General features: G+C 49.2%; 2 protein-coding genes across 7 annotated transcripts in view; one reads left to right on the top strand and one right to left on the bottom strand.

Annotated features, from left to right (window-relative positions):
• Window positions 1–2,771, bottom strand: part of LRRC8A (leucine rich repeat containing 8 VRAC subunit A) — a 28,893-nt gene extending 26,122 nt beyond the window's left edge. Inside the window, exon 1 of one of the 3 annotated variants that reach the window (XM_030293844.1) lies at window positions 2,662–2,771. The gene's annotated coding sequence lies outside the window, so the exon portion shown is untranslated. Of the gene's footprint in view, window positions 1–1,959; window positions 2,202–2,661 lie in introns of those variants that run through there. The other 2 variants (XM_030293846.1, XM_030293845.1) reach the window with 2 other exon arrangements.
• A 185-nt stretch (window positions 2,772–2,956) lies between these two features.
• Window positions 2,957–27,056, top strand: part of KYAT1 (kynurenine aminotransferase 1) — a 35,690-nt gene continuing 11,590 nt past the window's right edge. For 2 of the 4 annotated variants that reach the window (XM_030293851.1, XM_030293848.1), the window contains exon 1: window positions 2,957–3,241. The gene's annotated coding sequence lies outside the window, so the exon portion shown is untranslated. Of the gene's footprint in view, window positions 3,242–3,299; window positions 5,388–27,056 lie in introns of those variants that run through there. The other 2 variants (XM_030293849.1, XM_030293852.1) reach the window with 2 other exon arrangements.

Genomic DNA, 27,056 nt, shown 5'->3' with positions numbered 1-27,056 from the left:
AACCCAGCCAGCACCTGTTAGTCAGGAAGCATTTAGTGAGTATCTAAACACGCGAGGCACTCTGCTCAAAACCATTCACAAGACTGGAAAAGACAAGTTAGCAGGGTGGGAACAGAAGTGTGATCAGACTACAGTAGGGGTAAGGGGGAGTATCTAGACCACTAGGAGTTGAGACTGTGGCCCCCAGCCATCGGGAAAGGCCAAAGGATATGCAGGAGTTAACAGGAAGGAGGGAGCGCAGGTGGGGAGTGCACGGGCAGACAAAGGGACTCAAATGGCTCTAAGAGGGACTGTGGAGCCTTTTAACCACTTATGCCAGTAAGCATTTAAAGACACCTACTCAGTGCTAGGCACCATGCTGGGAGGACAGAAGCAGAAGACAGTCTCCAACCCAGAGGAGAGGTACAGAAGTCAATAACCCAGCAAATCCACACAAGGGAGACGGCCACTAGCAGTAAAGCACCTAGAGCTGTAAAGGCACAGAGGCCACTAAGCCAGACTCTAATCCACCCCACCCTTCTCAAGGACAGGATACCCACTGAGGCTGGGCAGCCCAGTCACTTGCCCAGGGCACAGCCCGGACCAGAAGTCAGGCCTCAGGACTCCCTGTCACTGATTCTTCTAGTCTCACCTCTTCCAGGAAACACACACTGCACACTCCCAACATATTCACCCTGAGCTAATGCCTCCTTCCTCTGTAATATTTCTATTATTACGCTGGCCATTGTATCAACGTTTTCCTGCCTGCCTCTCCTCCCAGACTGCAGCTCAGAGGAGGCCAGGGACTATGTTCTGTAGCATCATTTCTGGTCCAGGCCAGGCACTGACTAAGGAATAGCTGGCTGGCTGGCTGGATGAATCAAGGGATAGAGACATGGTGTACTGGGCTCTAGGGCCACCCGACTTCTCATGAGGTCTTAGACCATTAACCTGTGCTTCAGTGTCCCCATGTGAAAATGTGGAATCACCGCCACTCTCAGGAGAGGCAGTCAGGAACCAGGCCAATCCCTTCCCTCCAGCTCCTACAGGTGAGGTCCAGGCCAAGCCAGATAGCAACCCAAGGCCCAGCCACTTCCCCACGTTCTGACCTACTGGGGCAGTCCTCAGGACCCTCTCCTGTCCAGAAAGGCCACTCAAAATTTGCAGAGGAAACTGCTTCCTAGTGGGTGTGCCCAAGGGATGGAGCACATAAGCATATGGTTGAGTTTGGGGGAGGAGGGAGATTGGGGGCAAGAGTCACAAACATTTCTTGGGCCCCTGCTCTGTGCCCTGGACGGCAGAGAGATATTAGACTCTACCCCAAAGCACCACTAAGACCGGGAAGACAGGGAGGCAGAGGCCCTTAATTCATGCCCCAGCATCTCTCCAGCCCTCCAGAACAAGTCATTGCCTTCCCTTGAGAGCCAGAGAAAGACTTAACCTTCACGAAGGCAATGCTCAGTGTGACTGAGCTATGGGCACTGCCCAGTCCCTCTGAACAAACTCCCACCCCCCCCACCCCCTCCACAGGAAGTATCGCCAATAGCAGACCTCCTCCTCCTCCTGCCTCCAGTCGGTCTGACTGCTGGTCTCTCTGTTCAGAGGGGTTAAAGAAACTCCTAATGGAAAAGGTGGGAGAGATCCATGGGAGCCTTTCGGCTGCACTGAATCCCTCCTCCACAATCTAGGCCCAAATTCCCTTTCCCTTCCCAAGCTCTCTCCCTCCTCATCCTCACACCTCATTCTCAAAAGTCTTCCTGGAGTAGAACTGGGGAAGAAGCATCAGAGGAGTGTGATCAGCCCCACCCTTCCAGCCAAGTCCTGATCAGAAGGCTGTTGGACACCACCCCCCCAACCATCTCTCCTCCTTCCCAAAAAAGGCAGTAGTTGCATCAGCTGAGAACCAGCCGAATCTTGGTTCACTACAGTCCAGACCAAGGGGAAGAAGCAGTCAATAAAAGAAGCAGAATCATCATGAACCCCAACCACCTCGGCCATGCTCCTTCAGCCTGGTAACCAACTTTGCTGGATCCCCAGCCTGGACCGCATCAGATCTGGTTCTCAGGCCCATATGGATGCACAGGACGTGGGCAGGGCCTGGAGTCTCGGACCCTGAACCATTCTTCCTAGAAACCCCTGTTCACACGGGGGGCCCAAGATCTTGGCCAGGGATCCTGCCCCCCAAGTCAGGGCACTATTCCCGCCTGATCAAAAGGAGGGAGGGGTCCCGGGGCCAGGAGCCCAGGAGAAGAGAACAGGGGAAACCTCTGAAAACGAAATGAAAGCTGCCAAGGAGAAAGCTCAGAGGTGGAACCTCTAGCAAGGGGGGAGTGTGTGCGTGTAGGGGTTAGGATCTGAGGGAAACCCAGGGGACGACAAGGGGACCTGGGGGAGCCCAGGCGGAAACTCCCGGTCTGTAGAGCACAGGGAGGCACTGGGGTGCCTGGGAGGGGGCTCGCGCGCCCCGGCACCGGGGAGAGGGTGGGGTCCCGAAAACCTGGAATACCCGGGAGCCTGGAAGTGGGCCAAATTGAGCCGCGGCGGGGGCCCCCAGGGAGCCAGCCCGGGCGGGCAGAGCCCAAGCTGCCCGGGGCGCCGGGGCCGGGCAGCTGGTTGGGGGCGGGTAGGAGTGGGTTTCTAAAGGTGACAGTTCGCGCCCCTTTCCCCGCCCCACCTACTCACCTTGTCCCGTCGGGTCCGGCTGCCCAGCAGGCAGCCCCGCGCCCCGGCCGCTCCGTCCCGCCGCCGGCCGCTGCGCCCCTCCGGCGCCTCCTTTTGTTTGTCCCTCACTGCACCACTCAACCTCCTCCGCCCCGGAAGTGACGTCACCGCCGACTCGAGCGCGGCAGCTAGGGCGTCGCCATTTTTTTGACGGGAGTTCTCTCCGTGCCTTCACACCCTCGGCTCCCTACTGGCGCCATGTTGGTTTGGGGCGGAAGTAGCGGAACCCGGGCTCGGCCCCCTTAAAGGGACAGGGACTGCTGTAACCTTCGGGGCTCGCCGGAGGACGAGCGGTGAAGCCGCCGAGGCCGGGGTGAGTAACCGGTGCCTGCGCGTTGCTGCTGCTCCGATGCCGGGTGCCGAGGCCGGACGACCTGTTAACCGGTTCCGAGATCGTTTGTGCCAGAAAACTCGCTGCGTTTGGTGCTGCTGGTACGGCGGAGTGGCTGCACCGAAATCTTAACCCAACCTGGAGGTGCCCGGGGGGATAAATTGCACGCGCTGGACGCTGACCCGCACTTGGACGCTGGGAACCCGCCAGGTGGGTCCTCTGCACCCATATCCTTCACCCCCCACCCCCCGCGTTAGTACCTGTGGGGAGCATGGAGCCCCAGGTAACTCGGTCATTTATAGGCAGAGCCGGGACACAGCTCTGTGGAGCCCGAGTCCTCGCAGATCCCACACTGATGATAGTAACAGCAACCACATTAAGAAATAATCCATACAGTGGAATGCTGTGCAGCCACTAAAACGAAAAATGTTCAATATGCACTAACATCGAACGAGTTCCAAGATACCTTAGATTTTAAAAAAACAGGAAAGGGCAAAAGAACCGCGTAGATCGCCGCTACAGTTTGTGTAAAAGAACGTGTGTAAGGAGTGTGCGTGTCTGCGGGTGTGTGCAGCAGGCGTCTGGTAAGATGCACAAGAAGTTTTAACTGTGGTGGCCTCGGACAGAGCTGGAGTCCTGGGTAAGGGTTAGGGAGAATTTACCAGTATGTGCACAGGCTAGTTATTTTTTTGACTAAGATGATGTGTAAGATAAGAACTGCTGGCATCCATCAAGTGTGGAGTCAGTGCCTGTTTCAGCCCTCCTGCTGGAAGGTCCGATTTTCCCCTTGTCGTGAGAGGAGGAAATAGGCTCAGAGATTAGGGACTTTAGTAATATCTCACGGCCAGCAAGAGGAGAAGCTGGAATTTGAACCCTGGAGGGTTTTACCCTTAATGCCCATGGTCTCCAGGCCCCACTTCTTAGCGGGAAGCTTTTTTGTTATTAACCACACAACAGCCAGTGTGGAGTCTGGCACACCGTAAGTATCCAGTAACTGTTGATTGGCTATTTACTGGCTGAGCAGGTAGAACAAGAATAGAATGGAGAGAAGAAACACGGGGGGCCAGAGCCCAGACTGGAGTCCAAGGCTTGCCCCCATCCATCTTGGGCGCTGTGAACCTGGCATATCCCTCCCTGAGCCTCCATGTCCCCATCTATAGAGCTAACAGTCATGACCACCACCCCTGCCACCGGTGCTCCCACCTGTCCTACCCTGTGCATTACACGCAGATCCGTCCCATTTTACAGATCAGTAAGTGAAGCATAGAGAAACTAAGGAAGTTGCCCAAAGAGGGTCCCCACAAGGCCTGACTCCCCCACTTCACTGAGAGAGGTTGCGGGGCTCCTGGGTCTCTCCCTCAGCCTCCAGGCACTAATGCTTTGGGAGACCTACGCTTCTGGTTGAGCTGCCAGAGACTGAGGACCTGGTGGGGAACAGGACACACGGTTCCTGTCCCTGGAGTCTAGTGAGGGTGACGGACAACCCAGCAGTTAACGTCCCTGATGAGCTCTGTGGTGGATGGAAGCTCAGGTCGTAGTTGTACAGTGGCGGGGGCATCTGGCTCCGTCCGTCCGGGTGGAGTCAGAGAGGGCGTCTCAAAGTAGGTAACTTTTAATCTGTGTCTGAAAGATGGGCAGGGTGTCCGGGAGGAGGAACGATGAGACTAGAGACCCAAGCAGAGCGGTGACCCACATGATCAGAGACCGCACAGGTTGGAAATGTTCAGTCTGGCTTCTGCACGAATCACTCCTTGCTCCTGGAGAATGCCTTCTCGGGACCACATCTGTGGCTTTTCCACCCTCCACTCCACACTTCACCTTTGGTGCAGCTCCAAACAGGAGGATGCCCTGATTTTATAATCCAGGTGGGGGCGACAAAGGAACAGGGGAGAGTTCATAGAAAGGGGGAAGTTGTTTACGGACACACTCACCTCCCACACAGACCCCACCCCCACCCCATCCCCCAAATTCCTCCGGCCTCCAGATTGGCGGCCAATTTGCTGTAAGCAGAAACTCTGCCCTGGTGAGCAAAGGCGTCAGCACTGGGAGCTCCCGTCTTCCAGGCTGCTTAAGCCCGCTTGGTTTCTCAGGTTGAGTGCTGGCCATGACCCCTCCCCTTCCCCCCTGGTTCTGTATAGTTCTGTAGCCAGCTGGGCAAAGTCACACCAGCTACGGTGGGAGGGAGAGGTACTCCTGCCCCAGCTGACGTGGGGCCACATCCCACTGCCAGACGGCACTGCCGGATCCTTGAAACAACTACCAGATGGTCATTCTGCTTCCTCCTTCCTGGACAACAGTGTAAGCTCTGGATTTACGGCTGGGGTCCTTCTGTGATTTTCTAGGACTCTGACTTTGGGTAAGTCATTTCCCTGCTCTGAGCCTTAGTTTCTCCATCTGTAGAACTGGTATGACTGTTTCTAATGTTCTTGCCAGGCATTAAATATATAAACATAGAGGGGCACCTTGCTGGCTGAGTCGGTAGAGCATGGGAGTCTTAATCTCAGGATTGTGAGTCTGAGTCCCATGTTGGAGTACTCAAAAAAAAAAAAAAAAGACCCTTCCTTTATTAAAAAAAATAATTTTTTAAATTGAGAAAAGTAAATGTATAAACATATGTTTTCTCCCATGTGTAAAACTACCTTAAAGAGTGAGGTTTCGATTTTGGATCTGGGCCTGTGCCAGGAGGAAGGGGTGGGCTACCTCCTGTCTGTCTTACTCAGGGTCTCCACCCACCAGCCCCCCTGGCCCAGAAACCTGCCTCTGGGCTTCAGAAGTCATTTCTCTCTCCTTTGCTGGTTCCAAAGTCTAGGGAAAACTATGTGTAAGTCAGTGTGCTTGTTAGATCTCTCCGGACAAGTTGTCACTTCCCTTGGGTCAGAACCATTGACTCAACAAGTTTTCAGGAAACATGTGTCTTGTAGGGATTATCTGCTTTTAGATTTGAGAGAGAGAGAGAGAGAGAGAAAAAAAAAAAGAGGAAGAAAAGTCAAGATTCATTTTCTGGTATGAGACTTTGTTGCCCTGCTTGATTAACTAATTTTCATGGACACCATATTTGTTTCAGTGTCAACAGCTTCTTATTGACGGGGTCCTGTGGGCCAGGACCTGTCTTGAATGCTTTCTGTGAATGACTGCATTATGGCTATCCCCTTGTACAGACAAGGAAACTGAGCCTAGAGATCTGGCTTGTGGCATGGAATGAGCACGGTCCAGAGTGGAGCTTGGGACCACTCCATCCATGTCCAAGCTTTCATTTTCTGGGATTGTTTGTGGAACAGGCTGGTCTTGCCTGGGCACGGTACCCCTTCCCCAGGCCCCTTCTCCAGAGGCACCATCATTTCTGTTTTCTCAGTAACTGGGAGCATCTGACGTTTTGAGCCCAGAGGATGCTAAACATCCTTCCAGACACCGGATAGATCTTCCCAGTAGAGAACGGACTCACCCCAAATACTAAGTGTGCCCCTTTTGAGAAACACTAAAACCAACTCTCTGTATTGCATAGAATGGGCTTAGGTGATGTGGGCCCAAGCCAAAATCCCCTTGCTTGCCCTCGCAAGCTGCCATGTGGTATGGAAGCCCAAAGGACATGACTCCAGTCCCCAGGAGAGCCAACAGAGGTCAATACCCACCTCCTGAAAAGAGGGATGTTTGGGGCAAGACTTTGGACTTTGGAAGCCTGCGAACCCTAAGATTTGAATCCCAAAGTAGGCTCTCAGCTGAATGACCTTTGTTGTTCTCCTTTGAGAAAAATAGGGATGATAGTGCCTTCCTACTAGGTTTTTCTCAAGATTACAGAAGTGCTGGGGCACCTGGGTGGCTCAGTCAGTTAAGTGTCCGACTTCGGCTCAGGTCATGATCTCACGATCTGTGAGTTCGAGCCCCGCATCAGGCTCTGTGCTGACAGCTCAGAGCCTGGAGCCTGCTTTGGATTCTGTGTCTCCCTCTCTGTCTGCCCCTCCCCTACTCATGCTCTGTCTCTCTCCTTCTCTCAAAAATAAATAAACATTAAAAAAAATAATAATAATTAAAAAAAAAAGATTACAGAAGTGCAGGGGTCAGATGTAGAGTAGGTGATCTCTGAGTTCAGAGGAAGGCCCAATGGACACGGAGGGAGAGACGAGGCAGGGCTGAGACTCGACCTTGCCAGGGAGATCAGACTGGGGGGCATGCAGGGCAGGGGCACAGACGTCTATTCGAAAACAAACTAGGGGCACCTGGCTGGCTCGGTTGGTAGAGCAGGCGACTCTTGATCTCAGGGTCATGAGTTCAAGCCTCACGTTGGGCATGGAGCCTACCTAAAATAAAAAGTTACAAACAAAAAAAACAAAAGCAAACAATTTGTATGCTCGGAAGAGGAGAGAACATAGAACCTGCAGAGTCTGTCTGCATTCAGGCCAACTCCAAAGGCCAGCTACCGGGGCTTTGGATCTGGTATTAACGCGGGCTTCTTGGCAAGACTGATCCAATGGGACACGTGGCTGACATCACGTCACTGAAGCATTTCCCGAGGGGTCATTCACCTGCTGGCCAAGAGGTGGCCCAGGATCTGCCCAAGCTGGTAGAGTTCTGTGTTGGGGGAGGGCACTAACCACTGGCACCCAGCCCCTAGCCTGGCAGCAAGGAAGCCTGAGACCTTAGAGGCGGGGGGGGAGCGGCCCTGGAAGGTGTTCTAAAGGTCATCTGGTGCATTTCTGCTCCCCTCCAGGCGGGGCTGGCCTCCCCAGTGCTGCCATAGCGCCTGCCTTGCCTACAATGCTTACGGGACTAATAGTTGAGGACTGATGATAACAATGACGACATTTGTGGAGCACAGACTCTCTGTGGGCACCGCGCTAAGCGATTTTCTTGTGTCCTCTCACTGGCTTCTCGCTACAACTCTGTGAGGCAGGTGCTACCGTCGTTCCTACACAGAAATGATTCTTAGAAAAAAAGAAGTGTGTGGGGAGGTACGCCTGAGCGGCTCAGTCAGTTAAGCCTCCGACTCTTGATCTCGGCTCAGGTCACGATCCCACGGCTCGTGAGTTTGAACCCTGCGTGGGGGCTCTGTGCGCTGACAGTGCAGAGCCTGCTTGGGATTCTCTCTCTCCCCCTCTCTCTGCCCCTCCCTTGCTCTCTCTCAAAATAAATAAATAAACTTTAAAAGCAAAAAAGACACGCTTCTCAGAAAGGTTTAATACTTTGCAACAAGTCACACGGCTGGTAAGTGGCTTCAGTCCAAGGTCTGTCTGATTCCAGAGCTTTACAGCCTTGTTAAAAAAAAAAAAAAAAAAGTATACAAGTTTATAAGACCCCAAACCCAATCCCAGAGAAAGCCACTATTAATAATTTAGTGGTGTTCCTGGAAACAGCCTTCTGTACAAATACATACATGATCAAGCTGTCCTTGCTTTGCACGGCAGAACGAGTTTCAGATACCGCGGTTCAGTGAAATAACGCCAGTGTCTCAACAACACAATTCAGATTTCAGTTGCCATGTTCTATGAACTATGAGCAGTTGCATGAAGTACAAACCTTCCTACCCTTCGGTCCACCCATGACTACGGCAATATCGGGTATGCTTGGTGGTCAGTGACTAATCACATTGCTTCTTCCAAAGCCTGACCCTGATTGGTCACGGTGCATGGTATTCAGTTCACACACCGACCCCAAAGCTCGGGGTCGTGTTGACCTCTGTCTCCCAGTGATAAACCCAGACGACAGGCTACAAAACCGGATAATCAGATGAAGGAACCGGCCAACAAAGACGAAAAGTGCAGCAAAGAAATGCAGAGTGTAAATGGGGTGATAAAAGAAATAGCCTGTTGTGGGGATGTTGACACAGCAGCTCGTTGCTGTTCCAGAAACTCCAGATGTGCAACCAGAGACACTTAGTGAAGGCAAATTGATCGACATAGGTGACGACGAATGTGGCTCTGATGAAGGATGAAGGTGTCCCAGAGGAAGTGATGCCGGCACATTAAAGGAACTCCCGGATATACTTCATGACATTGAAGTACAAGGGATAAAATTGAAGTTGATCTAAACTCAGAAAGGAGTGTGTTCACTCATCAATGCTGAGAAAAGATTCTTGTTCCGTATCCTAAGTTACACAACTAGAAAGCAAGCATTGTTCAAACTACTGTCAGTAATTCACCCCCCCCCCCGATTTATTGAGTTATAATTGACAAATAAAACTGTAATACATTTGAGGGACCTGGGTGGCTCAGTCGGTACAGTGTCCGACTCTTGATTTCAGCTCAGGTCCCAGGGTCATGGGATCGAGCCCCAAGTCAGGCTCTGTGTGGATTGTGGAGCCTGCCTGGGATTCTCTCTCTCTCTCTCTCTCTCTCTCTCTCTCTCTCTCAAAAAAATTAAAATTAAAAAATTATTAAGTTTGTGATACATTTAAATTATACATGATGATTTGATATGTGTATATATTGTGAAGTTATTCCCACAATCAAGTTAATTAATACATCCATCACTTTACATAGCTATCTTTCTTTTTTTCTCCCCCCCCCTTGGTGAGAAGTCTTAAGATCTACTCTCCTAGCAAATTTAAATTGTACAATACAGGGGTGCCGGGGGCACCTGAGTGGCTCAGTCGGTTGAGCAACCGACTTTGGCTCAGGTCATGATCTCACGGTCTGTGGGTTCAAGCCCTGCGTCGGGCTCTGCGTTGACAGCATTGATCCTGCTTGGGATTCTCTCTATCCTTCTCTCTCTCTGTCCCTCTTGCTCTCTCTCGCTCTTAAAAATAAATAAATAAACTTTGAAAAATTAGACAATGTAGGATTATCAACTCTAGTCACCATTTATATATTAGGTCCGCAGAACTCATTCATCTTTTAGCAAAGATTATACCCTTTCATCAGCCTCTCCCCACTCCCCTTACCCCGTAGCCCAGCAGCCACCATTCTACTCTGTTTCCAGCAGTTCAACTTTTTCCCACCCAGATTCTGCACACAGTGTCTGCCTTTGGCTTACTTTACCCAGCATCGCACCTGCCAGATTCATTCGTGTTGTAGCAAACGGCAGACCTTCCTTCTTTTTTAAGGCTGGATAACATTCCGTTATATACATAAACCACATTTTCTTTCTCTTTTTTTCCAGTTCACATCAGATTTACTGTTTCATAATAATAGCATGCTTGAGGATAATCACATCACTAAAACATTATAGGACATCAAATGACAAGCTTCTGGAACTCCATTTTTAAATATTCCTTTGTTGGCATTCTGTGAAGGATTTTGAATGTGTTTGCTTTCAATTCTTTCCTTGCAGTTAGACTAGGACGGTGAATTACACTCATTTGAACCAGTGCTCTACATCTCCTCACTTGTGGGTTTGCATGTGTGTATGTTTTGGGTTTTTGACAACGATGTAGTGTGGTGCTTTAGTTTTGTTACAAGACATTTAGGAATCACATTTGAAAACAATGAAAATAATCTGTGTCCTTCCTTTATGTGTGTGTGTTTTCTAACAAGCAAAAACATGACCAACCTTAGTAATTCTGTTTCTCACTGCTCTCTACTGTTTCTCTGCCCAAAGTTCTTGCTGTTCCTTGTACAAACTTAATAATTTCCTGGCCACATGTCTTTGCTTTGGCCGTTTCTTTTCCTTGGAATCTCCCCCTTAACCATCGTCAAATCTTACTCATGTTAAACACCCACATATAAAACAAATGAATTCTTTCTTCATTGTAGTTGGGGTAATTATGCTGTCCTCCAGGACTCCCTTTGTATTCTTTTTTCTCAGGTACCTCATGCTTTCTGCCTGTGATACTGTGGACTCTCTGAGCAAATGACTTGTCATGTTGAGATTATGTTTGAATACGAATAGTGTTTATAATAATGGTATACCTTATTTTCTTATCTTTTCCTATCTTTAAAAAAAATGTTTTTTAATTTTATTTTTTTAATTTACATCCAAATTAGTTAGCATCTAGTGCAACAGTGATTTCAGCAGTAGATTCCTTAATGCCCCTTACCCATTTAGCCCATCCCCCCTCCCACAACCCCTCCAGTAACCCTCTGTTTGTCCTCCATATTTATGAGTCTCTTATGCTCTGTCCGCCTCCCTGTTTTTATATTATTTTTGTTTCCCTTCCCTTATGTTCATCTGTTTTGTCTCTTAAAGTCCTCATATGAGTGAAGTCATATGATGTTTGTCTTTCTCTGACTAATTTCACTTAGCATAATACCCTCCAGTGCCATCCACGTAGTTTTCATTCTTTTTGATTGCCAAGTAATACTCCATGTATATATATATATATATACCACATCTTCTTTATTCATTCATCCATCGATGGACATTTGGGCTCTTTCCATCCTTTGGCTATTGTCGAGAGTGCTGCTATAAACATGGGGGTGCATGTGTCCCTTCGAAACAGCACATCTGTATCCCTTGGATAAATGCCTAGTAGTGCAATTGCTGGGTAGTAAGGTAGTTCTATTTTTAGTTTTTTGAGGAACCTCCATACTGTTTTCCAGAGTGGCTGCACCAGCTTGCATTCCCACATAAACCACATTTTCTTTATCCATCCATCCATCAGTGAACACATAGGATGTTTCCATATCTTGGCTATTGTGAATAATGTAATGAACATGGGAGTATGGGTATCTCTTCGAGAGAGTGATTCTGTTTCCTTTGGAGAGCCACCCTAAAGATTATCCTTGATACATTTTTTTTTTTAATTTTTTTTTCAACGTTTATTTATTTTTGGGACAGAGAGAGACAGAGCATGAACGGGGGAGGGGCAGAGAGAGAGGGAGACACAGAATCGGAAACAGGCTCCAGGCTCTGAGCCATCAGCCCAGAGCCCGACGTGGGGCTCGAACTCACGGACCGCGAGATCGTGACCTGGCTGAAGTCGGACGCTTAACCGACTGCGCCACCCAGGCGCCCCTCCTTGATACATTTTTTTAAAAAAATTTTTAATGTTTACTTTTGAAAGAGAGAGACAGAGACAGAGTGTGAGCAGGGGAAGGACAGAGAGAGAGGGAGACATAGAATCCGAAGCAGGCTCCAGGTTCTGAGCTGTCAGCATAGAGCCCAACGTGGGGCTCAAACCCATGAACCATGAGATCATGACCTGAGCTGAAGTCGGACGCTTAACTGACTGAGCCACCCAGGCACCCGCTTGATACATTTTTTTTTTTTTTACAAAAAAAATTTTTTTGAGAGAGAGAAAGAGCCTGCAAATGGGGAAGAGGGGCAGAGGGAGAGAGAGAATCCCAAGCAGGCTCCACACTCAGCACAGAGCCCGACACGGGGCTTGATCCAATGACCGTAGGATCAAACTCAGGAGTCAGACGCTTAACTGACTGAGCCACCAGGGTGCCCGCATTTTCTAAAGTAGGCTCGGGGCGCCTGGGTGGCGCAGTCGGTTAAGCGTCCGACTTCAGCCAGGTCACGATCTCGCGGTCCGTGAGTTCTAGCCCCGCGTCAGGCTCTGGCCTGATGGCTCAGAGCCTGGAGCCTGTTTCCGATTCTGTGTCTCCCTCTCTCTCTGCCCCTCCCCCGTTCATGCTCTGTCTCTCTCTGTCCCAAAAATAAACATTGAAAAAAAAATTTTAAAAAAAATAAATAAAAAATAAAGTAGGCTCTACGCCCAACATGGGGCTTGGGCTCAGGACCCTGGACGTCAAAAGTCGCATGTTAGATCCACTGAGCCAGCCAGGCACCCCACTGATACATTTTTGTAAAGGAAGAAAACACTTTAGGGGCGCCTGGGTGGCTGAGTTTTTTGTGTCTGACTCTTAATTTCACCTCAGGTCATGATCCCAGGGTGGCTGGCAACACGGAGCTTGCTTGGTATTCTCTCTCTCTCTCTCTCTCTCTCTCTCTCTCTCCCTCCCCCTCTCTGCCCCTCCCCTGCTTGTACTTGGCTCTCTCTTTCTCAAAATAAATAAATTAGCATTAAAAAAAAGTTTTAAATAAAAAAGGCAAATGGGCTTATATTGTTCTTCAACAGCTATTTTTTATCACCCTACTTTATAAAAATTGAAGTGAAATTCACATAACCTACAATCAACCATTTTCAAGTGTACAAGTCAGTGGCATTCAGTGTATTCACGATGTTGTGTGCAACCTCCACTCCTCTCTAGTTTCAAAACTTTCTCATTACTCCAGAAAAACACTTCTACCCATTAAATGATCACTCCTCGTCTCTCCCTCCTGTCTCCTGTTTACTACCGACCTCCTTCAGACTGTATGGACTTGCCTATTCTAGATGTCACCTATGAAAGGAATCATATCCTGTTGTCACCTCCTATGTCTGGCTTCTTTCACTCAGTATGTTTTCAAAGTGCAGCCAAGCTGCTGCATGAGTCGGCATGTCTATTGTTCCTTTCTATGGCTGAATAATATTCCGTTGTGCGGACATACCACCGTGTACTCGTTCATCCACTGATGGACACGTAGATTATTTCCACCTTTTGATAATTATCAACAGTGCTCCTGCGGACGTTCGTGTACAGGTTTCTGTGTGAGTGTGGATTTTCATTTCTTTTCAGTATATTACCTAGGAGTGAAATTGCTAGGTTGTAAGGTAGTTCTATGTTTGGACATCATAAAAATTGAAACTTGTGCATCAAAGGACACTAGCAAGAATGTGGTCAAGGTCGTTGATTCCCTTCAAGTCCAACTCCATTCTTTTGTGTATGGCTATCAAGCTGTCGTAGCACATTTGTTGCAAAGATTGTTTCTTCTTGAATCCATTGAATCGTTTTGTCACCCTTGTCAAAAGTGAGCTGACCAGGGGTGCCTGGCTGGCTCAGCCATTAGAGCATTCGACTCGATCTCAGGGTCGTCAGTTCAAGCCACACGTTGAGTGTAGAGATTACTTAAAAAAAAAAAAAAAAAAAAAGACGTGTGTTTAAAAAAAAATCAACTGGCTGTAGATATTTAGGTTTGTTTCTGGGCTCTCTGTTCTAGTCATTTGGTCTGGATGTCTGAGTCAGTACCACACTATTTTGGTTACTGAAGCTTTGTAGTCAGCTTTGATATCAACCTGCCTTTTTCATGTAACCTGAATATCTTGATGGAACCTTTCTCATGGATTTTAAAGTGATGGAACATGGATGGTTCTGGCAGGCTGCCTCGCACAGAGAAAGTGTGCAGTAAATAAAAGGTCTTCGGTCTCAGGACAGACCTCAGGGCTATAGAGCAGTCGGCTTCCTAGAGGTTGAGGGGTGAGGCATGGGGAGTTGGAGGCGAGTGGGGCCTGAGAAAGGCCACCTGCAGAGCCACCAGGTGCCTGTGAATGAGGCCCCTGGCGGTCCCTGGGTTGTCCCAGTCAGTGGGAGGACTCTGGACTGGAAGGTCAGCAGGCCCACCTCACGGTAGGCCCGGACAAGCATGCGACCCGCTGTGGGCCCCCTCAGTGCAGTGAGGCCACAGTATCCTCCTGTGGCACAAAGGTCACCCTCTGTCCAAATGTGTGGAGTCCCAGGGCCAACTAGGCTGAAGTCTAGGCAGTGCTGGTTCCTTGCGCCCCCTGCTGGCATCGTCCAGAACAACAAGTCCTTCAAACCCTCTCCTTGCCCAGGGCACCACTTTGAACACCTGGTGGCGTTCCTGGGTGAGGGCCACCCACAGGGCTACCTGTCCCTTCCTGGCCTCGGATCAGACCCTCAGTGCCTTCTCCCTCCCCTTCAAGTTTCTGGAAACTGCCCCCACTACACCTGCATGCTCACAGACAGACACAGAGATGTGTGCACATGCTCAAATACAGCCACTCATATTTGCGCGTGAAGTCGTAACCACAAACAATTTACCTACATTCAAGGTCACATTGTGACTTTCATGGGGCCCTTTCTCCATTAAAAGAAGTATAAATTGTATTTTACAACCATAGGTATAAAGAATGAACATCATCTAGACTGGATTTGTTATTATACGTTCATCATTATTATATTCCCTTTTTCCCCCCTTATTTTAAGATAAAACTCGGGATGCCTGGGTGGCTCATTCGGTTAAGTGGCTGGCTCTTGACATTGGTTCAGGTCATGATCTCACGGTTTGTGGGATCAAGTCACGTGTCCAGCTCTGTGCTGATGGCGCGAGCCTGCTTGGGATTCTCTCTCCCTCTCTCTCTGCCCCTCCCCTGCTCATGCTAGCTCTCTCTCTCAATAATAATAATAATAATAATAATAATAAGTAAACATTAAAAAAATTAAAAATAATAAAATAAAATAAATTAAAATTTAAAATAAATTAAAACACTTTCATGGGCTCCTCAATGTATGGTAGATCCTGAGCACTATGCCTTCTGCAGAGGTCTGATAGAGGAGTCAGCCCTGCCAATGAACATAAGTGAATTCACACACATCTAGCCCCACATGTCATAGTTTCACTAGTGACCCAGTGAGCATTCATTAAGCGCCCACTCTGTTAGGAATATCTATCATTTGCTGGGCATCTTTTATGTGCCGGGCACTAAGGAAAATGCTTTCCATGAATTATCTTATTTTTATTGATTTTATCCACAAGGAGACTGACATTCAGAGAGGTGAAGTGACTTGCCTCAGCTCACATGGCCAAGATCTGCGGGATACCAAAGTCTGTGTTCTACTCCTCCCCGCAGGGGACTATTCCAGGCTCAGTCCCGGGCAGGCACAAAGGGTCTGGCAGCAATAGGACAGATCTGCCCCACAGAGGGTGCAGCGTGATGCTAACTCCCATTCCCCAAGACTCGCCCAGGACACACGCACCACCGCCTACAGGACTGTCCCTTGCAGTGAAAGCCGGAGCCTGGTTTCCAGCTCGAGCCCCGAGGCGTCCAGACTGGTTAAGTACATCCTCATCCAGCACGGGCTCTCCTTGCCCTCTGTGAAGCCAGGGGGCCTTGGCCACCTCCAACCCCAAGACACCACCTTTCCCCAGAGCAGGCAGTGCCCAGAGAGGGTGAGAGGGGCTGAGGTTGTGGCAGAGGAGGGGGAAGGGCCATGAGCTGGGTGGGATCTTTTCCCTTGTGAGTGTAACCTTGTGCCCTGTACCGGGCAGTGAGTGGTGCGGACCCTCCTTCGACCTCCAGAAGCTCAATATGAGCGTTAGTTGTTATATTATGTTTATTACCGTGTTTTTGCCTGTTAATGGAGGTGAGGAAAGCACGTCCTTTCCAGGGCCTTTAAAAGGGTCGGATGATCGGAGCGCCTGGGTGGCGTAGCTGGTTAAGCCTCTGACGTCAGCTCAGGTCACGATCTCATAGTTTGTGAGTTCGAGCCCCACGTTGGGTTCTGTGCTGACAGAACAGAGGCTGCTTTGGCTTTTGTGTCTCCCTCTCTCCGCCCCTCCCCTGCTTATTTTCTCTCTCTCTCAAATATAAATAAATAAACATTTTTAGAAAAGGGTCTGATGACCTACAGTCCTTAACACAGAGTCTGGTACAAAGTAAGCACTCAGGAGATTAGAGCTGGTTGTATTAATATCATTCCCAGTGCTGTAATCCAGTGAGATGATAAAGGCATAGTTTAAGGCAAAGGAGCTGTAGTCACTTTATTTATTTATTTATTAATTTATTAAGTTTATTTATTTATTTTGAGCAAGAGAGTGTGAGCCAGGGAGGGGCGGAGAGAGAGAGAGGCAGAGAGAATCCCAAGCAGGCTTTGACCATGTGGAGCCCAACGAAAGGCGCGAACTCACGAACTGTGAGATCACGATCTGAGCCCAAATCAAGAGGTGGACGCTTAACTGACTGAGCCACCCAGGCACCCCTGGATGTAGTCACTTTAGGAGAAAGGGCAGAATTCATAGACGTGTAATGATGTGGGCAAGGGTGTCAGAGAGAGGATCAGCCCGCTGGACACCCGTAGATTTTGGTCAGGAGACAGCAGACAAGGGTCCTTCTAGAGGAGTCAGCAGAACCTTGGGCCCAGAAAAGGAGCAGCCATCCTGCATTCGGCCAATCCAAGGAGACCAGCCTTCCCCATTTGCCCAGGATGCTCCCAGTTTTAGCACTGAAGATCCCATGTCCCGAGAAACCCCTCAGTCTGGGCAAGCAGGACAGTTGGTCCCCCTAGAACATGCGGCAGGCACAAGTCGTCTACTGTGACCAGCGCTGAACAGCGCTGAACTCAGACCTGGCCATGGGCTTCATGTCCCGGGGACGAGTGAGGCTGAAGCATGCTGGCACCTTCCCCCTGGTATGACACACTGTGGAATATCCCTCCTTGGATAAGAATCACACTACCCTTTGTTGCTGCAAGCTCTGGGTCTTAGCTATGGGGATCAGGGAATACTTCCTGCAGGGTTCCCCTGGGAAGCGACTCAGTTCTGAGACATTAGAGAGTAAACTCTGGCCAAACTGACTTCTCGGCTCCTGGGATCTCCTAGCGCTCTCCCACTCCCGGGCCTTTGGACCATCCTCTCCGCCTGGCACACTTTCCCAGCTTTGGGATTCAGCTTGAATGCCCCCTTGTGTGGGGAGCCCTCCTAAACTCCCAGCTATGGGGCAGGTGCCCAGGGCGCCCCCTAGTGCCCCAGCGCATTAGTTTCCGGAAGCTACCGAAACAAAGTACCCCAAGCTGAGTGGTTTTACACAACAGAAAGTTTTTCTTTCACAGTTCTGGAGACTAGAGATCCAGAAGCAAGGTGTCAGCAGGGCCATACTTTCTCTGAAGGCTCTAGAGGAGAATCTGTCCTGTGCTTTTCTCTTAGCTTGTGGTGTTGCCAACAATCCATACTGTTCCTTGGCTTGAAGATGCCTCACCCTAATCTCTGCCTCCGTCCTCACATGGCTTTTTCCTTGTGTGTCTGTGTCTCTTCTATCCCCTCCTCCTCCTCCTCCTCCTTCTCCTCCTCCTTCCTCTCTTCCTCCTCCTTCTCCTCCTCCTCCTCCTTCTTCTTCTCCTCCTTCTTTTTAAATTTTTTCAAGACTTATTTTTGAGAGAGAGAGTGCAAGCAGGGAAGAGGCGGGGTGGGGGTGGGGGTGGGGACAGAAGATCCGAAGCGGGCTCCACGCCCACAGCAGCAAGTTCCATACAGGGCTTGAACTCACGAACCACAAGATCGTGACCTGAGCCGAAGTCAGACGCTCAACTGACTGAACCACCCAGGTACCCCTTAAATTTTTTTTTTTTTAATTTTTTTTTTTCAACGTTTATTTATTTTTGGGACAGAGAGAGACAGAGCATGAATGGGGGAGGGGCAGAGAGAGAGGGAGACACAGAATCGGAAACAGGCTCTAGGCTCTGAGCCGTCAACCCAGAGCCCGACGCGGGGCTCGAACTCCCGGACCGCGAGATCGTGACCTGGCTGAAGTCGGACGCTTAACCGACTGCGCCACCGAGGCGCCCCAAATTTTTTTTTTAATGTTTGTTTATTTTTGAGAGAGAATGAGAGAGAGAGAGAATGAGCAGGGGGGAGGGGCAGAGAGAGGACTGAGGATCTAAAATGGGCTCTGTGCTGACACCAGAGAGCCCGATGCAGGGCTCGAACCCCCAAACCCGTGAGATCATGACCCAAGCCAAAGTCCAATACTCAACTGACTGAGCCACCCAGGTGCCCCATCTTCTCCCTTCTTCTGAGGACACCAGTCATACTGGATTAAGGTCCAGTATGACCTCATCCTACATTGGTCACCTCTACAAAAACCCTATTTCCAAATAAGGTTCCATTCACAGGCACTGGGGCTCGGGACTCTTCAACACATACTTTCAGGGGACACATTTCAAACCATAACACGTGCCTTTGTGCTTGTCAGGAAATACTTGCTGGATGTATGAAGGAGAGAGTGCTTGTCAGCCTCTTGCCTCCCCATCCCACTTCAACCCTCCACCCTCGCCCGGGGCCCAGCAGCTCAGCCCTGCCAGCGTCTGGTCCCTACAGTAGTCTCAGCCCCTAAGCCAGGGCACGGCCGGAGAAGATTAAAGCTTCTGGACGCAGCTGACGATTAAAGAACATAAGGAGGATGTGTCTCACCTTTGGACAGATGGCTGATGGTCAGCGCTCAGAAACGCTTTGGGTGACTGTGAGGGAAGAGCCTGGGCTGGGTCAGGGTTTAGAAGGGACAGGCTAAGTAGCTGCACTGGTCAGACTGAACTTCTTAAAAGCAGGTGAAGCAGCTGTCTACTTCATGGAATCTTCTAGGGTGGGCAAGCCTGACTATTGGGTTCTAAATTATTTTCCTTCATTTCTCCTTTATAGTGAAGTTAGAGTATTATACTGACTGTTACGAGGTTATGTGAACAGGCAGGCTATATTGGACTTCCGACTTCCAGTCCCACATGGAAAGAGCTTGGGACGTCATCACTCCATCCTAACAAGCAGAAAGCTGAACCAACCGAAAAACCAACACCTCTTCTTAGACCCATTAGAGAAGTGAGGTCACAGGGCAAACCACTGCCCCCAAAATTAGAAAAACCAGCAGATCCAGAGAATCACAATTTAACCAGAACAGAAACCTCCGCATGGGCCCCATTCAGGGGTGGGAAGACCTAAACGTGACTGAGAAATTGCCAGAGGCTAAGTGTGGACGAGTCTGAGAGTTCAAGATTCCAGGAGGGCCCACAGTCCGGACCTGGTCTGCCACCAGGGTTTTTCAATACAGTGTTACTGAGACGCAAGCTCATTCATTGGTGTATGTGTTGTCCAAGGCTTCTGTCTCCCTGCAACGGTAGAGCTAAGGAGCTGTGACAGAGACGGGATGTCCTGCAAAGCCCACAGTATTGACCCTGGCCCCATACCGGGAAAGTTCTCTGACACCGCTCTAGAAGGAGAGTGGATACAGGGACCCAAGTAGACAGGAATGGCAAGTGTGGCTGGAGGAAAACAAGTGAAAGGGACAGGGCCAAGACGTGACCTGAGACAGGTGATCTCACATCTGATTTAACAGGGCCTTCTAGTAGACGGTAAAGACTTTGGATTTTATTCTTGGTTCCAGGATTTAGGAAGAGAAAAGCAGCTTCTGGAATCCAGGAGCTGGCCTGGCACCCAAAGATAGGACTTGTGTTCTCTTGAACGTGGACAACTGCACAGAACATCGATATCCAGGAAGAACATTCTGTAATCACGTCTGAACACAGACCAACGTGAACGTCTTCGAAGCCACACAAAACCTAGCGCCCCCTCTCCTGGCACATGTGGGGGGTTGCTTCTACACCTGTGACAGCTAGCCTCGCTCCAGCCCGCCTCCCTACAAATAAGATTTGTGATATCCAACCGTAAAGTGATCCCTGCTTCTGAAAGCGCCAGTCCAGACCAAAGTCCTGCTTCCCTGGACCCTCCCCCAAATCACTCCACCACAGTCCAAATCCTGTAATAAGTTCTAACACCCTCTCGCTGAGACCTCACAGCCCCGTGGTGTGCACATTCCCTCACTCTATCGTTTCAGTCACGGCTGTGCTCTCGGTGGTTTGGAGCTGATGGTATTGATTGACAGGGTTTAGCAATCAAATTAGGTGAGGCCTAATTTGCTGTGAATGAAAGAGAACCCCAAATAACAGCAGCTTAAGCAAGATCTACCTTCCCCTCAAGCCCCAACTAAATCCAGAGATAAGCGATGGTTCCTCCAGCATCAGGGGCCCAGCCTCCTTCCATGTTGTGGCTCTGACTTCCTCCTCGTGGGTGTGGAACGTTTTATTTTTTATTACTAATATTTTTAATGTTTATTTATTTTTGAAAGAGAGAATGCGAGTGGGGGAGAAGCAGAGAGAGAGAGGGAGACAGAGGATCCAAAGCAGGTTCTCTGCTGACGGCAGCCAGCCTGACGCGGGGCTGAAACTCACAAGCCGTGAGATCATGACCTGAGCGGAAGTCGTATGCTCAACCCACTGAGCCACCCAGGCGCCCCGGGAACATTTTATTTTTTTTTATTTTTTTTTTTTTTAAATTTTTTTTTCAACGTTTATTTATTTTTGGGACAGAGAGAGACAGAGCATGAACAGGGGAGGGGCAGAGAGAGAGGGAGACACAGAATCGGAAACAGGCTCCAGGCTCTGAGCCATCAGCCCAGAGCCCGACGCGGGGCTCGAACTCACAGACCGCGAGATCGTGACCTGGCTGAAGTCGGACGCTTAACCGACTGCGCCACCCAGGCGCCCCCCGGGAACATTTTAAATACATACAGAAGTAGAGAGTAGAGTATACTGACCCTCCCAGTCTCAATCCATGGCCCAGCTTACTTTATCTGTCCCCCCATCCGTTTCCTATTTCCACCGTCTGGATCATTTGGGATTAGTTTGAAGCAAATCCCAAATATTTTGTCGTAAATACTTCAGGATACATCTCTGAAGCGTGAGGACTGTTAAGAGGAAAGAAAGAAATCCCCAATACCATTAGCACAGCTAACAAATGAAGGATTTCTTCATACCCTACAATACCTGGTCAGTGTTCACGTTTGTCCCTCAGACCCACCCCTAACATTTGGGAACCCTCAGTGGAGCCCACACAGCAGGTGTCTAGATATTTACAAGTCTTTTTAATTTTAAGTTTATTTATTTATTTTGAGAGAGAGAGAGAGAGAGACAGTGACAGTGCGATTAGGGGACAGGCAGAAAGAGAGGGAGGGAGGGAAACCCAAGCGGGCTTCACACTGTCAGCACAGAGCCTGATGCAGGGCTCAGTCTCACAAACCATGAGATCATGACTTGAGCCAAAATCTAGAGCCAGCTGCCTAACCAACTTAGCCAGCAAGGCGCACCTAGATATTTACAAGTCTTGTGAAGCCTCGCTGTGGCATTCCCACCCAGCGTCCCACAGCCCTCTCCCTGAGGACCATTGGCTAAGGACGCTGTGCTCTGCCCAACCTTTGCTGCCTGGCACAGATTCGAGCCTGAAATGAAGACTAACTAGTCCTAACTAGCCTAGTCCAGCTCCCAGAGGACAGGGGCCGGGTCCCAAGGGAGGCTAGGGCACCATTACCTGGCAAACCTGGGGTGGCTAGCTCAAAACCAAGCAGCCTCTTTCTTTCTGTTTCCCCAGAGCAGAGGTGGGGTGTTCTCTGCCCACACTCTTCCAGTGTGTGCGCGCGCTCTCTCTCTCTCTCTCTCTCTCTCTCTCTCTCTCTGGCTCTCAGCCCCACATCTTTGGGTCAGAGAGGTCCAGTTCAACTCATTCTTCCTTCTCCTATAGCCCTACTTTCTCAATCAGTCACCAAACTCTCCTAAGAGATTCATAAGGGGATAAGCACCTTAGTGGGTTTTTGTTGAGCGCTTGTCTTGGGGGGCGAGGGTGGCACCTTGACGGTCATTTCCTCGCTCGCGCTCCCAGGTGCCCGCGCACCGCGTCTGGTTGGTACACCTGCCCCCTTTGCCTCTCAGCTTTCTGTTCCGAAAAAGTCGGATCTACAGAAAAGGCAAAAGAACCGTGCAGTACCCACACCGTGCCTCCCACCTAGCGTCAGCCCTCGCTCGCAGCGCACCGCATTTGCTAACACCTCCCTCGTTGCCCTGCCCTTGTGGATGCCTGTCTTTGCTGAATCTTTTGAAAGCAAGTTGCAGGCATCCTGACCCCTCACTCCTCAATACTTCACGTGCCTCCTAAGAATGCCATCCGTCCCCCAACACAAACAGCCCTCGTTATCACCCCCAAAGAAACTGACCATTGATCCAGTGACGTCACCTGACGTACAGGCCATATTCAGATTTCTCCCACGGATATGTATTGGGAACTTTCACTGCCTTAGTGCTAAGGATGATGGATTTCTGAGTACAGCCATCCCCTCAATCAGGCTCCTGCCAGGAAGAGAGACATTCCTGTGGCCACCACAAGGGCACTGCCTTTTTTTTTTTTGTTTTATTTATTCATTTTTAATTTTTTTAATGCTTATTTATTTTTGAGAGAGAGAGAGAGAGAGAGTGCGAGCAGGGGAGGGGCAGAGAGAGAGGGAGACACAGAATGCGAAGCAGGCTCTAGGCTCCCAGCTGTCAGCACAGAGCCCAACGCGGGGCTCAAACTCATGAACTGCAAATGTTTTTTTTAAGTTTATTTATTTTTGAGAGAGAGAGAGAGCGAGAGAGACAGAGCAATAGGGGGAGGGGCAGAGAGAGAGAGAGAATCCCAAGCAGGCTCTGCACTGTCATCTCAGAGCCCAACGCCGGATTGAACTCACGAAGCATGAGATCATGACCTGAGCTGAAACCAAGAGTCAGATGCTTAACCAACTGAGCCACCCAGGCGCCCCTATTTTGTTTTTTTTAAAGATTTTTATCTATTTTTTTATTTTTTTTTAATGTTTATTTGTTTTTGAGAAGAGAGAGACAGAGCACAAGTTGGGGAGGGGCAGAGAGGGAGGGAGACACAGAACCTGAAGCAGGTTCCAGGCTCTGAGCTGTCAGCACAGAGCCCCACACGGGGCTTGAACTCACAGACTGTGAGATCATGACCTGAGCTGATGCTTAACCGACTGAGCCACCCAGGCGCCCCTATTTTTAAGTAATCTCTACACCCAACATGGGGCTCGAACTCACGACCCCAAGATCAAGAGTCACACACTCCACCCACAGCGCCAGCCAGGTGCCCCTAAACCTTGGTGATTTTTTTAAAGTTAATTAATTAGTTTATGTATTTAGAGAGAGGACGAGCACGCACTCAAGTGAGCACGGGAGGGGCAGAGAGAGAGAATCCCAAGCAGTCTTCTCTGTATCGACAAGGCAGAGCCCGACGCAGGGCTCGAACCCACGAACCTCGAGACCATGACCTGCGCCAAAACCAAGGGTCGGGCACTCAGCCGACTGAGCCACCCAGGTGTCCCTAGACCTTGGTGATTTTTTAAAAAGTTTTATTGAGATAGAACGAGACGCATACCAAATAATTCAACCATTTAAAGTGTACTGTTCACTGGCTTATGGTATATTCACACCACAGTCTAGTTTTAGAATTTGTCCCTCGCACCAAAGAGATACCCAGTAGCCATAGCGGTCATTCCCCATTCCCACCCTCAGACTCCCACCCCCCAGTGCAAGGCAATCACTGATCTACTCTGTCTCTATAGCTTTGCCTCTTTCATACAAACGGAATCATGTAAATTGTGGGCTTTTGTGACTGGCTCCTTTTACTTAGCATAACGTGTCCAGGTGTATCCGTGTTGTAGCCGAACCTCATTCCCTTTTTTTTGCCCAATTCTAGTCCATCATGTGGATGTACCACATTTGGTTTATCAACTGACGTCCACCAACTGACAGATGGTTTCCACTTTAGGCTGTTACGAATAATGCTGCTGTAAAAATGCACGTACAAATCTTTGCGTGGGCATAGTTTTCATTTCTCCGGAGTCTACACCTAGGAGTAGAATTGCTGGGTCATGCGGGGAGTCTGTGTGTAAACTTGGAGGACCCTGCCAAACTGTTTCCACAGTAAAACAGCCAAATGTACAATGGCACAGCTGCCATGTTACATTCCCAGAAGCAATGCGCCAGGGTTCCAGTTTCTCAGCATCCTCGAAGCGTCTTTCTTTTTTTAAGTGTATTTATTTGTTTTGAGAGAGAACAGGAGCTTGAGCGGGACAGCGGGAGAGAGAGGCGGAGAAAGAATCCCAAACAGGCTTCGTGCTGTCAGCACGGAACCCGACGTGGGGCTCAAACTCATCAACTTTGAGATCGTGACCTGAACCGAAATCAAGAGTCAGGTGCTTAACCGACTGAGTCACCCAGGCGCCCCAATTCTTGAAACATCTTTAAACATTTGTAATTGTCTGGGGCACCTGGGTGGCTCAGTCCGCTGAGCAACTGAGTTTGGCTCAGGTCACGACCTCACAGTTCGTGAGTTCAAGGCGCACCTCGGGCTCTCGCTGCTGTCAGCCTGTCAGCGCAGAGCCCGCTTCAAATCTTCTGTCCCCCTCTCTCTGCCCTTCTCCTGCGTGCGCTCTCTCAAAACTAAATAGCCCTTAAAAAAAAATTTGTAATTATCTGACTCTTGTGGTTGATTGGTTGGTTGGTTGGTTGGTTGGTTTTTTTCCTGGTGCCCAAGACTATTTAATGCACCCTCTGGTAGTTGGGCCAAAGAGAGACGGGGACGGTGTTTTGGGGGAGGGGTGGCAATGCAGTTTCTTTTTGCATTTTGATCTTAACTGTAGCCACCTTGCTGAGCTTTGGTTAGTTTTAGCGTTTGTGTATTTGTTTGGATCACTGTGTGCAGTCAGCCATAGCCCTTGCAGATAGTGGTGGTATTATTTCTTCTGGGTCTTATACACGTAACTTCCTCTTCTTGTCCCACCAGCTAGGACTTCCAATATGGTGTTGAAGCAAGTGATGATAGAGACCTCTTTGAATTTCGTTCCTACTTTAAAGGGAACTTGTTTTGCTGGTGTGCCTGGACGGCTTGGCCGGTTGAGCATCCTGACGCTCGGGTCATGATCTTACAATTCAGTTCGTGAGTTCGAGCCCCGCGTCGGGCTCTGTGCTGACAGCTCGGAGCCTGGAGCCTGCTTTGGATTCTGTGTCTCCCTCTCGCTCTCTGCCCCTCCCCCACTCGCCCTCTGTCTCTCTTTCAAAAATAAACATTAAAAAACGTTTTTTTTTTTTAAATAAAGGGCATTTGTTTTGCCATTGAGTTTCTAGTTGATAAACTTTCTGTATCCTTACAACACTTGTAATTATCCTTGTTATTTGTAGCAGCCTTCTAGTGGTATAAAGTGGCCTTTGCCCAGTGACTAAGGATGCTGAGCACCTTTTCATGTGCCTGTTAGCCGTTTATCTATCTTCTTGGGGGAAATTCAGGTTTATGATTTGCAGATATTTTCCCCCCATACTTTTGTCTTTTCACTTTTCGTGATGGTATCCTTTGAGGCACAAAAGTTTTTAATTTTGATGAAATCCATTGGTTCTGTTTTTTCTTTTGTTGCCTGTGTCTTTGGTGTTATATCTAAGAAATTGTCTTCTCACTGAAGATCACAAAGATGGGGCACCAGGGTAGAGTCAGTCGGTTAAGCATCTGACTCTTTGTCTCTGCTCAGGTCATGATCTCCAGTTGGTGGGTTTGAGCCCCGAGTCAGGCTCTGTGCTGACAGGGCTGAGCCTGCTTGGGATTCTCTCTCTCCCTTTCTCTCTCCCCTCCCCCACTCACACTGTCTCTGTCTCCCTCAAAATAAACTTTAAAAAATTCCTTTAAAAAAAATATCACAAAGGGGTGCCTGGGTGGCGCAGTCGGTTAAGCGTCCGACTTCAGCCAGGTCACGATCTCGCGGCCCGTGGGTTCGAGCCCCGCGTCAGGCTCTGGGCTGATGGCTCAGAGCCTGGAGCCTGTTTCCGATTCTGTGTCTCCCTCTCTCTCTGCCCCTCCCCCGTTCATGCTCTGTCTCTCTCTGTCCCGAAAATAAATAAACGTTGAAAAAAAAAATATCACAAAGATATACTCCTCTTTTCTTCTGGGGGTTTTATAGTTTGGGCTCTTATATTTAGGTCTGTGATCCACTTTGAGTTAGTTTTGTGTATGGTGTGAGGTAGGGGTCCAAATTCATTCTTCTGCCTGTGGATAACCAGTTGTCCAGTACCATTTGTTGAAAGACTGTTCTGGCCTCACTGAATTTTCTTACCATTCTTTATTTTATTTTATTTTTAAATTTTTTTTTTTCAACGTTTATTTATTTTTGGGACAGAGAGAGACAGAGCACGAACGGGGGAGGGGCAGAGAGAGAGGGAGACACAGAATCGGAAACAGGCTCCAGGCTCCGAGCCATCAGCCCAGAGCCCGACGCGGGGCTCGAACCCACGGACCGCGAGATCGTGACCTGGCTGAAGTCGGACGCTTAGCCGACTGCGCCACCCAGGCGCCCCTGTTACCATTCTTGTCAGATGGCAATTGGCCATAAATCTGTGAGCTTTATTTCTGGATGCTCAATTCGATTCCATTGATTTCTATGTCTGTCCTTATGCTAGTACTACCCTTTGTTGGTTCCAGTAGCCTTTCAGTAAGCTTTGAACTTGTGCAGTGAGTCTGTCAATATTTTTCTTGCTTTTCAAGACATTCACTTTTTAAATGTATGCCTTTAAGTCTCCTTTAACCTATCGTGTCCAAGATAGGTTTTTCCTTTGCACTTTATCTGTTGAAGAAACAGGGTCATTTGTGGATCGCCTCTCCATGGTGTCATTTAACGTGTTCTTCTGTC

This window comes from Lynx canadensis, chromosome D4 (assembly GCF_007474595.2).
Source record: "Lynx canadensis isolate LIC74 chromosome D4, mLynCan4.pri.v2, whole genome shotgun sequence".
In the NCBI taxonomy this organism is placed as follows: Eukaryota; Metazoa; Chordata; class Mammalia; order Carnivora; family Felidae; genus Lynx; species Lynx canadensis.
Note: the sequence above shows the minus strand (reverse complement) of the source record. Positions and strands in the feature narration are given on the sequence as shown.